Below are 13635 nucleotides of genomic sequence, written 5' to 3'. Positions count from 1 at the left end.
TCATAAACCCGGTATCCTGGGCTGAACCCCAGATTAGCCCTGTTGTTAATCGCACCCTGCTCTCCCTTTGCCCACAAATGACAGGAAACAGAGGGAAAGCCACTCTGGGGAGGGGACAGGGATCCATAATTCCACTCAGACTCAGATTCACTTTCTTGATTTTTCCTATTTGGGTGTTTGGGATCAAAGCTGCTCCCACCTCATCATGCTATTAATATGCCTGGTCTCTGAAGACAGCTCTGAGATGGATGGCAGTAGGGTTGTCGATCAATCAATCGATCAATAGTATTTATTGAGCAGCTTCTGTGTGCCAAGCACTATACTAAGTGATTGAGAGGATTCAATGGAGTATTTTACCCACAATTTACATATGAGAAAATTAGGCACAAAGAGGTGAAGTTACTTGGTCAAGGACATATATGAAATCAGGGCTCGTACTGGTAATAGAACCTGGGTCTCCTAACTCCTTAATCCTTGTTCCCCGGCTCTCTCCACTAGGCAACACTGCATTCCATTTGAAACTGAGCAGAATCCTTCTAAACTATCAGGGAAAGACATACTGAGGCCCCAAGCAGAATTAGTCCCTCCCTATTGATGAGAGAAAAGGAGTTGGTTTTTTTTTCATGGTATTTGTTAAGTGTTTACTATGTGCCAGGCACTGTACTAAGCACTAAGATAGATATAAGCTAATCAGGTTGGACACAGTCCCTGTCCCACATCAAGCTCACAATCTTAAATCCCCATTTTCAGATGAGGTAACAAGCACAGAGAAGTTAAGTGACTTGCCCAAGGTCACACAGCAGATAAGTGACAGAGCTGGGATTAGAACACAGGTCCTCCTGACTCCCAGGCCCATGCTATATGTATCAAGGTTTGGTCCCAGCTTAGTATCAACGAATCAATCATATTTATTAAATGCTTAGTGTCCGCAGAGCACTGTACTAAGGTGATGGGAGAGTAGAGTATGACAGAGGTGGTAGAGATGCTCTCTGCTCAAATGAGCAAACGGTTTAGAGGTAAAAACGAGGTTCAACACATTGGTCCACATATGACCTCCAATGGCATTCACTGGCAGGTTGCAAGTGTACATCTTTAAATCTATTCAACTGAGCATAAGGAGGCTGAAACCAGAAACATATGTGTTTGCTTTCAAGGTAATCTCCTTCAGTAGTGTTGTCAGCACTTCTCAAAGCCTTTCCCATGTGGCCTCTCTCTTTTTCCTTCATAAATATCTTTGAGTTGAGTTTTATCATTCTGATGTCATCGTTGGAGCTCACCTTGTAAATATTTATCCACTTTTAATGGGATTCATAATAATTCACCAGCTATAATACTTTCTACAGGGAAGCAAAATCAAAGCAGTAATAATCAAAACCTGTCCATTGATCCCTGCCAATGGAGAAGAGGGTTTTATAGGGACAGGTCCAGGTTCTGGGCATGACCAAAGCTGGATCAGGATAGTTTACAGATGATATTTCTCTAAATGCCAAACCTCATGGTCCCTGGACACTGCCATGCCAACCTTGGGCAGGAGGCAAGAGGAGCAACGCAGAGCTCACCTCGTTTGCACTTTTATGAGCCTTTTAAAATATGAGATTGGCATTGATAGCAAGTCTCTCCCCAGTGGTCTGGATGAAGCCTGGACACAGAAGACTAAATGGTCTTTGACGTGAAAGTGGGTGAGCCCCATGTGGGGCTGTCCACCCAAACCCCCCAGAAGCCACACCATCTTCAAACAAAGCATATTTGTGTCTGAAACACTATGGACACCAATGACAATTGCATTGCCACTCATTCCAACCTTAGGGTTCACTTAGAAACCTTAGGAAGCAGTGAGGCCTGTAGAAAGAGCTCAGGCCTGGGAGTCAGAGAACCTGGCTTCTAATCCAGGCTCTGCCACATGCCTGCTGTGTAACCTTGGACAAGTAACTTAATTTCTATGTGCCTCAGTTTTCTCACCAGCAAAATGTGGATTTAACACCTATTCTCCCTCCTACTTGGAATGCAAGCTCTATGTGGGACAGGAACTGTGCCTGACCTGATTAATTTGTATATCTACCCAATTGCTTAGACCAGTGTTTGTCATATAGCAAGTGCTTAACAAATACTGTAATCATCATATTTACTGTCACTCCCTCTGAGGAAGGACCGCCTAGATTCCGTATCAACTCTTTCAAGTCTGTCGGGTGACCTTGATCCTTGGTCTCTCCCTTCTGCATTGTCTCTGTGCTTGGATCTGTACCCTTTGGGCACTTGGCATTCACCCTACCCTCAGGCCCACAGCACTTAGATACATATCTGTAATTTATTTTTTTCTATTAAAGTCTGTTTCCCCCTCTAGTCTCTAAGCTCATTGTGGGCTGGGAATGTGTCTACCGACTCTGCATTGTACTTTCCCAAGTGGTTAGTAGTGTTCTGCACACAGTAAGAGTAAGCATTCAATAAATACAATTGATTGATTTAGCTGACACTGATTACTTTAGCCTCTTCAATGCCACCATACTATGCTTTTCCTCGACCATCCCCAAATGTCACTCATAGCTGGAATTCTATTGCTATGAAGAGGGCCTGTCAACCCATATTCCTGTCACCTATTGCCAATTTCTTCTAGTGGTACCTGGTGTGACCCATACATGTTCTGACCCAAGGAACAAGCACTCCCTCCCTCCCCCTGGGGCCTTTTAAAATCCATCCCCTATCCACTTTACCCATCATTTCTTTCATATAAGCAGTCTCCATTCATCTGATCTGTTTTCCTTACCAAAACACTCACTCTTCGACCAACACAAGCTAACTCCCTTTGAACATGGATTCCTTTCATCTCGCTGACCTTTTGTTCACTCTAGATTTTTCGTCCATTCATTCTTGACATGCCTCTTTTGTCTACGACCGATCTGTTCTAATTTCCAGAAAGACCTCAGTTGCTAGAAAGGTGGCCTCTCCCGATGAGGCAGCTTGGCCTCGGTGAGGCAATTGAGGGGTAGGAGTCAGGAAACCTGTGCTATTTTCTAAGTCTACCTCTGTCACTGACTTGCTGTTTATCTGAGCACATCTTCTAATCTGTTCTCTAAATATCCTCTTCTGTAAAATGGGGTCAGAAATATTTGACTCTCTCTCAGAAATTTTTTTTTATGGTATTTGTTAAGCACTTACTATGTGCCAGGCACTATACTAAGTGCTGGGGTAGAAACAAGTGAATTAGGTTGGACACATTCCCTGACCTACGCAGAGCTAACAGTCTTCATCCTCATTTTACAGATGAGGAAACTGAGGCACAGAGAAGTTAAGTGAGCTACCTAAGGTCACATAGCAAACAAGGGGCAAAGTCAGAATTGGAACCCAGGTCCTTCTAACCCGCAGGCCCGTGCTCAATCCACTAGGCAATGAATAAGTAATGTGAAAGCCCTTTAGGAAATTAAAAGTACTCTTCAAATTCAAAGGGTTATTATTATGATTGACTTTGTCCTTGCCTATTTATGGCCAGGTTCTACCTTCAAGAAGACTTGAACACAGGCTACAACTATAATACTAGACATTCTGGATGAAGATTTGCGTACATCTCACTTTACAGGAAAGGGTGGATTCAAAGACTTTTTTTTGAAGTGGAAATTGTTAAACATTGGAAAGTGACAAGCCCTCAGCTTGAATCTCTGCCAGTGATGCTTACCAATGGCATTAATTCTAGAAATCAACATCTGGGAAGACTGCTTATGGAGAAGGAAACAAAATACACCCCATTAAGTGATTTTCATTATGTCGAAAATTATACACACAAAAAACTTTTCAGTGACATAAAATTATATCTACTTGTTTTATCTGCCATGCCTTAGAGAAAGTGTGTGAATTTTACAAATAGTTTTAATAGGTTTACTGGGCAGGTGATCAAGTGGTTAGTATTCCAGACTGTTCAGTGTACCAGCACCCTCCTTCCAAGTCAGCCTGAATCCAGTTGTTGAGGATCTCTCTCGTTGAAAGAAATTTTCATATTTCTGAATGATGACTCAGACTTTATATCTCCTGGGTTCAGAGAACAAAGATAGGTTGGATCTTCTTAGTGGGAATGAAAAGCATCTAACTGATTCTTGTTCCTAAAGGTGCAGGAGTAGACTACCTTTAGTCTAGGGTGGTTTTAAATGTCTTTCAAGCCCCCCACCCATTGCTCACCCCTTTCCCTGAACCTGGATCACCCTCTCTCCTCAGCTACACTGAACACCATCCTTTCTCTTCTCCAAAGCTTTTTGAAAATTCACCTCCTCCAGGAGGCTTTTCCTAATTAACCCCTCACTTCTTCTAGGTCAAACATTCTCATTCACAACTCAGTACTCTAAGTCTCTCATCCATTTTATTTATTATTTTCCTAATTTTACCTTACTATGTATAATAGCAAGTGCAAGCATGCATGATATCTATATTGCATATTATATATACACCATTATCTTACCTATGTATATTGTCTATACTGATATTTTATAGATGCTTGTATCCACTCCAGTGCTTAGGACAGTGCCTGACACATAGTGTTTAATAAATATCACAATTTTTATTATTACTGTTATTAAGGAGCTTGCGGACGAGATGGAGCTTACATTTGCAGAGCCAAATAATGACGACTTTTATGGAAGAAGTTAGCCAGGGCACATGGGCCTGGCTCCCACAGTGTGATTCCATTTTGTTGATCTCTGTTCAGATCTATTCAGAACATGGCACAGTGGAAAGAGCACGGGTCTGGGAGGCAGGTCGTGGGTTCTAATTCCGGCTCCACCACTTGTCTGCTGTGTGACTTTGGGCAAGTGACAACTTCTCTGTGCCTCAGCTACCTCATCCGTAAAATGGGGGTTGAGATTGTGAGCCTCCCTTTGGAACAAGGGATTGGATCCAACCGAATGCTTGTATCCGTCCCAGTGCTCAATACAGTGCTGGCACATAGTAAGCAGTTAACAAATGCCATAATAATAATAATAATAACAGAACCCAATATAACCATTTATTTTCTTTTCAAAACTTATGGGGAATTTGTATATCACACTAGCCCCTATCTTATCAATGGATATTTCAGTGGAAGTTCTTTTTGGCCAGGGAATGTATCTACGCACTCTATTATACCATACTCTCCCAGTTGCTTTTTATAGTGTTTTGCACACAGTAAGCACTCGGTAAATACAACTGATTGACTGATCAATGGTATTTCAGCATTTCTTTCTCACATTAATTCACAGAATACCACTGGCACTTTATAAGGGTTAATGTAAAAGGATTTTCTAACAAAGCAAAAAAAGAAATGGCTTGGACTCATATGAAGTTAAATATTTGCTTATTCTTCTCTTTTGCCTTTATTTTGGCTTCTTTTTGGAATTCAGTTTGGGATGGGAATGAGAGGTGGTGCCCCCCCCGCCCCCCCCGCCCGATGCAAAAGAATGGAGAGAGGGAGAGGGGGAGCTGGGAAGAGGGTGAGAGGAGAGAGCCAGAAGGAAGGGTACTTTCAGCCCTGATCGCTCTCCCTCTCTGCAGTCTCTCCATTTCCTCCTGCCTTAAGGACAGCTCTACTTGGATGTCCACCAACATCTCAAATTTAATATGTCCAAAACACAACTCCTTATCTTCCCACCCGAACCCTATCTTCCCCATGACTTTCCCATCACTATAGACAGTACCACCATGTCCCTGTCTCAAAGCTCATAACTTTGGAATGCTTCTCAACTCATCTCTCTCATTCAACCTTCATATTCAATATCACTAAATACTGTCCTTTCAACCTTCACAACATCTCTAAAATCCACTCTTTCTTCTCCATCCAGATACCACATTAATCCAAGTACTTATCCTTTGGACATTTGATTTTTGCCCAACCTCCAATCCCACAGCACTTATGTACAAATCTTTGGAATTATAAATTATGAATTATTTATAAATTCATATCAATATCTGTGTCTCTCTATAGACTATAAGCTTGTTATGGACAGGGAACATGTCTGCTAATTCTGTTGTATCGTTGTCTCCCAAGTGCTTAGTAAAACCTTTGCCTGTAGTAAGGACTCAATAAATATGATTGATTGATTATCCTGCCCCACCTTGACTACTGCATCAGCCTCCTTGCTGACCTCCCTTGTCTCCTGTCTCTTCCCACTCCAGCAGATACTTCACTCTGTGACCAGATTTTTTATTTTTTTTTTACAAAAACATTTGGTCCATATTTCCCCACTCCTCAAGAACCTCCTGTGGTTGCCCATCCATCTCCATATCAAAGAGAAACTCCTTACTATAGGGTTTAAATCACTCAATTGTCTTGCCCACTCCTACCTTACCTCCCTGATTTTCTACAACTCGGCCAGCGAACTTCGCTCCTCTAATGCCAAACTACTCAATATACCTCGACTGAATCTATCTTGCCACTGATCTCTATTCTACATCCTGCCTGGGGCTTGAAATACCCTCTTTCTTCATATATGATAGATGATCACCCTCCCCACCTTCAAAGTCTTATTAAAAGCACATCCCCTCCAAGAGGTCTTCGCCCACTATGCCCTCATTTCCTCTTCTCCCACTCCCTTCTGTGTCACCTTTGCACTTTGATTTGCACCTTTTCTTCATCCTTCTCTCATCTCCAAAGCATTTAAGTATCTATAATATACTTATGTTAATATCTGTATCCTAGACTGTAAACTTCTTGTGGGCAGGGGGCGTGTTTACCCAACTCCGGTATATTTTACTCTCCCAAATCCTAGTACAGTGCACTGTCCTCAGAAAACACTCAATAAATACAGCTGACTGTTGAGAGGAAAGCGATAGATGAAGGAAGAGTGGTAGCTGTGAAAGGAGACATGGGGAGGAATCCAGAAGATGGCCATTGCTGTTCTCTGTGGAAACAGCAACTGTTTCTAGGGGCTCCTGACATCTATATCAAGCAGAGTTAACCCGTTCCACTAACAGACCATTAATTGCAGTTTCTCTCTGTAGAAAATGACTGGGGGTGAGAGGGAAATGGTAGAGCTGGAATTGGAGTCTGGAGCTGCTGTCTCCCTTCCCTCTGTTGACCACTGATTGCCTGCGTCTTCGGTATCTAAGAAACACGGAAACAGGGATGGGACATTCACCAAGTGGTAAATGTGACCCCAGCTCCCAACCCTGACTGTAAATCATGGTCCAGAAGGGATTCACTGCCCAGGCCTTCTTGGTTTGTCAAAAGCAAATGAGCACTATTCCCATATCAATTAAACACCTTGTTTTATGGGTGTTTGGAATTTGCCAGAGATTGAACCACTTCACAGAAGTGATTCAGATCTAGAACAACCACACCCAAAATTATTTCCTCAGTGCTACCCACCCAAACCAGTTTCCTCTCTTCATTCATGAGCTCACTACTTTGGCTCTTTTGCTAGAAGGCTAGCCCTGAGAGGGTTTTATGTGGGTGGGAAGTTTTATAATCAGTGTCCACCCCATTCCCTTATTCCACGTCGTTACTCCTATTGGCTGCTGCTGAGCTAACAGGCTGGATCTCCTTCAAAAGAGAAGCAGCGTGGCTTAGTCGATAGAGAGCAGGTCTGGGTTTTAATTTGGGTTTTAATCCCAGCTCTGCCAAATAGCTGCTGTGTGACCTTGGACAAGTCATTTCACTTCTCTGGGCCTCAGTTCCCTCAACTGTAAAATAGAGATTAAGATTGCGAGCCCCACGTGGGATAGGGATTGTGATGAACCTGATTAACTTGTATCTATTCTAGCGCTTAGAACAGTGCTTGGCACATAGTAAGTGCTTGACAAGTACCAGAGTTATGATGATTATTCAAGAACTAGTGTTGCTAGTTCCTTAGCAATCCTCAGATCACCTTCACTCTTGCTGGGTCTCCTCTCTTTCGAGAAGAATGCTCTCATTCCCTCACCCCCACCATGTGTGGCTCAGGTGAATTAAAAGACTTCTCCCACTGACCATAGAGCCTGCTGTAAAAGGGATAAATGGGTTTCTAGGCCTCTTTCTGCATTAGCTAAAACCCGAGCGACATCTTCTGTTACCAAGGCAGCTGATGGAAAGTTTGGGATTCAGGCAGACAACCAGGCAGCCTAAACCAGAGACACTAGCCTGAAAATCTAATTAATCTAATCTAATTGTGCCTGTAAATTCTACTGTATTGTATTTTCCCAAGCATTTAGTACAGTGCTCTGCACAGAGTAAGGGCTCAATAAAGAAGCAACATGGCCTAGTGGAAAAAGCACGGGGCTGGGAGTCAGAGGACCTGGGTTCTAATCCTAGCTCTGCCACTTGCCTTCTGTGTGACCCTGGGCAAGTCACTTAACTTATCTGTACCCCAGGTTCCTCATCCTTAAAATGGGGATTTAATCCCTGTTCTCCCTTCTATTTAGACCACGAGCTCCACGTGGGGCAGAGACTGTGTGTCAGATTTGATGATCTTGCATCTACCCTAGTCCTTAGTACAGTGCCTGGCACATAGTGACCACTTAAATACCCTCATTATGAGACACAGTGAAACACAAATCATTTTCTTTCCACAGAAAGGATTCAAAATGAATATCCATTTCCCTTGCATAGACTGAGATAGAGGAGATCTTCACTTACACATCTGTAGTTGTATTTTAATAAATAAAAAATTGCAATGGTTGGGAAAGGTTTTTAGAGCATATACTGTTGGTTAATATGGATAGCTAATCCTCTGTGTTTTTGCCACAACCCACTATGAAAATTGGATATTGAATCAGCCAGGAGAGTGAATTCCTTACTGAGCATTTTGACTTAAACTTGGATTCCAAGTGGAATAAACCTACATCGTGGCAACACTTATCGGTCTGACAGGAAATGCATAGAGACACTAGTCTTCAGTCCTTAAACTTAGAGCCGCCTCAGCCAGCAAATTGCCACTTATTAGCTTGTCTCACCTATAAAAGGGCCATGGAAAAGAAGCGTGGGGAATGGAGGAGATTTGCTGGTGACCACAGGGGTACTCTCGCTAGACTGAAGGACAGATCATTTCGCCGAGCAGTGGGACAGGAATAACACATTGCCACAGTGAGACACGATATGAGACTTTAGAAGTGTCTAATGCCTGCCTGGAGCAACGGAATTAATATGCTCCATTCCCCCGTTCTACCACCTTCAACTTTGATAAATACTTACAAATGTATTTTTTAAAAAGTCATTATTATCTTCTGGAATATAGGGCCCAGCTACCCTACTTAGGCCATCTGAAACAGCCACATAATTGGGAACAGGACGCATACACATTTTGAATCATAAGTTGTGCCTCTTAGATCCATTCTACCCACCGTGAACTAAAACATTCCCCTCATTCAAATGTTCCGATCATTAACCGATCGAAGGGGAATTCTATAGAATCCCATTATCAACTTACCAAAAGGATAACTGTGAGTTTCAGCCATAAACTGAAGTAATGCAGATGAACTGGACACATATGTTGTACAATAGGTGATTCGGAGCAATATAGCCTACGCTGTTTTATGATATGGAAAGCAATCAAATCTTATTTGCAAAAAATTCAGATCAATTGAATTTTAATGAGAAGCAGGTGCTGGAGTGTAGCATCCACAAAGAATTCTGGGAATGTTTAAAATTAGTACCATATTTGCCAGGAGACAGTTGGGTACATAAACTTTTTTTATTTCTTGATTCATGGGTCTGTTCGGACTGTAGATTGCTCTGCCATTCTGAGTTCAGCAATTTGAATAAATTATGCTGAAAATCACTTGCTGGTTCATTTTGTGTGAAATTATATTTTCGCTGGAAAGGTTAATTTTGAAGGGAGCTTGAATGGCTGGAAATTGTGCAGCTGGGGAGTCTGCATGTTCAGAAGCCAGCAGTTATTAAAAGCGATTGCATTTCCTCCCAGATTTCTCCTGAGACTAGAATCAGTGGAGATGTTAAACCTTGCTTGACACCCCAGTTGGATAATTGTGGGTGTGGGAGCTAATCAGCAGAAGATGTCTCCTCAATTTAAATCTTGTCAGTTAGTCAAGATTAGGGCTTCCTGTATCGAGCACCATTAGGTTGGTTGCATATCAATGTGCTTGTAAAGATGTCCACAAAGCCCAAATGTAGCAGTGAGAGAGAAGTTAGTGGGACATCAAAGAAGAAGAAATTAAGCTACCCCATTCCGTAGGCACAAGTGGGAAGCTGGCTAAATTGGCCGAGACAAAGAATGGAGAGACCACCTGGGAAGACCCAAGTCCATGCGGTGGGTCCGTGGAGGTGCTGCCATAGTGCCTCAAACTCTGACTTTGGCCACCTGCAGATAGATGTAGGGATGGGGGGTGGGGAGAAGGAACAAAATCACAACCCCATGGCCTCAGATTCTTGTTTGCCACCCTTTCCGTGTGTCTAGAGGAAACGGGAATAAAAGGAGCTGCTTTATGTTCCCCTAGGAAAAAAATAAAAATAAAAAAAGACACACAACCCCTTAGGAACCAAACCCTTCTGTGCACCCGGTGCAGAGCTTAAGAGAGTCTGAAGTCTGAGTTATTTCACCCCATGCTCTACGCAGATTTTCAAACGGGAGAAACACCTTTTTAAAAAATTAGAATGTCTCTGCAGTCCACGGGACTGTGGTGGTTAAGGGATGCAGGCCCTTATCCAGATATTTTAAAGTAAATATTTTATCTAGGGAAAAGTATGGAATTCATAATTTGATGGCGCAAAAGGCCAATACTTTGTGACAGCATGATCTCATTAGAAAAAGGAATTTTAGCCCAGTGTGATCTGAGTGACTAGTTCCAAAATGTGCAGTGAATTTTATAGTTCGTCTGGCTGGCACAATTCCACACTCTCGCCTTCCCCAGTGGTAAATATTTGTAACAGATTTCACATTGTAACACAAGGGCTCCTTTCACAGAGCAGGTCATGTAACGCTTCAGAAAAAATCAAGGCCAGGGCAAATAAACAAAAAGTCATGCCAAGTTCACCACTCCCCAAGACTCCGAAGCCTGGTTCTGCCTACAAACTTCACTTGCTAGTCATCAACATCAGCAATTTATGGCCAGATGGTTATAAATTTACATTCTATAAAATTTTAGAGGATGTTATTTTTTCCACTCAGTTTGTTAATTAAGTTTCAGTCTTTTTATTTCCTCAAACGTTACAGTTCAATTTTTTTATTAATGATACAGTATCATATTCTTTCCTGTCTCTCAGCAGGACCCAAACGTTTCCACGAAAAGAAAATCAAGCTTTGAGGCCACCGAACCTGGAAAACTGATGTGTGCCCAGCCTTCCCTTTGCAACCCTGAAGCACATAGACATTGGAGAGAAAGCGAGAAGGTGGGGTGGGGCAGGGGAGGTTGAGAGAGAAGAGAGTGTGTTGGCGGGAGAGACATAGAATTATTAAAGGCGTCATAGTATACCAACAGAAATCAAAATTGTTCCATTATGGGTTGTTCTGGAATTCTTTTTTCTTCCCATTTTCCTACCGAATTCCAAAAGATGACGCCAAAATTCAACAGTTGGATCAACCCAGACTAATTCCACATCACCTGGAGTTGGAGTCATGCCCTTTAGTTCTTAAATACCAAACTAAAATACAAAGAAAAACAAACCTGGGGAAAGGAGCATTCTAAATCCTGATAGTGTTTGGTGGGTTTGTGAACTCCTCAAAGTAGGTCTTTCCAAAGAGATCCTTTCCAGGGAGGAAAAAAAAAAAGATTGTTTCCATCCATTTATCATGCTCCAACTGGAAGATCAAATGTGTTTCCCATACACTGGACTGTAGATAAAATATTGTGTGGCAACAGACAGAATGTCAGAATATTTTGAAATTTTCCGTATTTCAAGCTAAAAAAAACCCCCAAAAAACCCTAGTGGTGTGAGATACAAGACATATTAAATATATTTCTTGTATGTGTAATGACCTTCCTTCGTCTTTCGTTTCACTTTATAAATTGCCTGCAAAGCTGAAAAAGGGTAATTTTGGGTGTTTCGCATAAATATGGGGCCAATGATTTTATATATGCCGTGTGTGTATAGTGCCTGATTAAATATTTGAAATCATAAAGGGGGATATATTGCAAGGGTCAGAATGCCTGGAAGAGGGCCTGTCTGGGCACAGGCTGCTTTCGACAGGTACAACAGGGTGAGATTTAAACAAACGTTTTCAATGAGAGGATCTCTGCCAAACACATGCACCAACATCACATACCCTGAGGGCTTTTTCCCCCATAAGTATGTACTTAGTTGGCTGAAGAGTATCATGGACAATGGATTGGAACTATACATTGTCAACCCAAATACATTCCTTTCTCCCACATTGAACTTGGGATGGTCCACAATCGCCTGACACTTGTCCTGATGGAGTTCTCCAGTCTTTTTGTTACTTATTCCTTTTCATTCTCTGCTGGGCATATTTAGAACCAGATTCCTGTTGTTAGATTGCAACAGAGTTAGCTCCAGCTCTCTGCCTGTTTCTTTAAGAAGGAAACTCGTTGGATCCTTGTCTATACAAGCAGCTGGTAGTGGGAAGGTGAGTCATTATTCAGGAAATACTACCTACATAAGAAAACCAATAGGGATCATTTTTTTTTTTCCCTAAAGAGAAGGATTCCCTGTTCTGGATTATCTGTTTGATCACCTCACTGGTCCACTTTGCCCTACTTGTGTAGATCCAGTCTAAGACTCTCAGTCTAGGTTCTGTGATGATGAAGGTTTCATCCAAATCCACGTCACTGTTTACTCTAATGACGTTTCTTTAAAAGAATAAAGGGAGGGAGAAAGAGACAGAAGCGTAGCAAAATGTAGTTTCTATTAAGTCAAGCCATTAGGGAAAAGAAACAGGGAATAAAAAACTGAAATGGGTATCGTATTCTCCCGGCCACAGAATTATTCCTGCCGGGTGCATCGTGAGACGGAGCAGTTTCAGAGCAGTCAGAAGATGGCTCCAGCGCTTTAATTTTGCTACTGTGACTAGCACTGACTCCAAGGTCTATGAATCACTTCACCGCTATTATTCCTTCCCGTCTCGGCTAGTACCTCACCTGGCACCCGAAGTCCGAATGCAGCGGTGCTGAGAGAGATGGTCCTTTTTCTCTAAAGATTGGACCGACTCGCTCCAAACAAGTTGGCCCCAGAGATGGAACACACTTTTCCCAGAACAGTAGGAGCCCCCGGCACGTCATTCCCCAAAATACTACCTCCTGTAGCACAGCTTTCGAGTGACATTATATCACCGGCAGATCAGTGTTGACTGAGTTACATGCTCGTCTGAGAAATACCGCTTTCTTGAGGGAGAAATGCCTATGAAAAGTACACTGTGTAAAATGATGGTTCAGAGCTAGGACCACCGTCCGAACAAAGCCCCACCTTCATATTCCTTAGAATTATAGAGACATCAGAACCCATCTGAGTTGCCTTCACTCCTATCTGTAAAATGGTACCTGAAAGAACCTCTTGAATAAGCTGTTCAAAATAAGACAACTTTCCACTGGCTCCAGAGAAAGCAAAGTGGCTTAAAAAAAGGGCTCCTCAACAGAGGTAGAATACAAAGAAAGAATTTACCGCCTATCTGGTGACTTATCCAGGTCGTTCATTTGCTCATTGAGCTCAAAAAAAAAATTAGAGGAAATTTTGTGATTAAGAGTGGAAGCAATGAGAAATGATATGGGATTTACTAGGTTCAGGCCTTGGATAGA

This window comes from Ornithorhynchus anatinus, chromosome 10 (genome assembly GCF_004115215.2).
Source record: "Ornithorhynchus anatinus isolate Pmale09 chromosome 10, mOrnAna1.pri.v4, whole genome shotgun sequence".
NCBI classification, from domain to species: Eukaryota; Metazoa; Chordata; class Mammalia; order Monotremata; family Ornithorhynchidae; genus Ornithorhynchus; species Ornithorhynchus anatinus.
The sequence above is the reverse complement of the archived record's forward strand: the minus strand, read 5'-3'. Positions refer to the sequence as shown.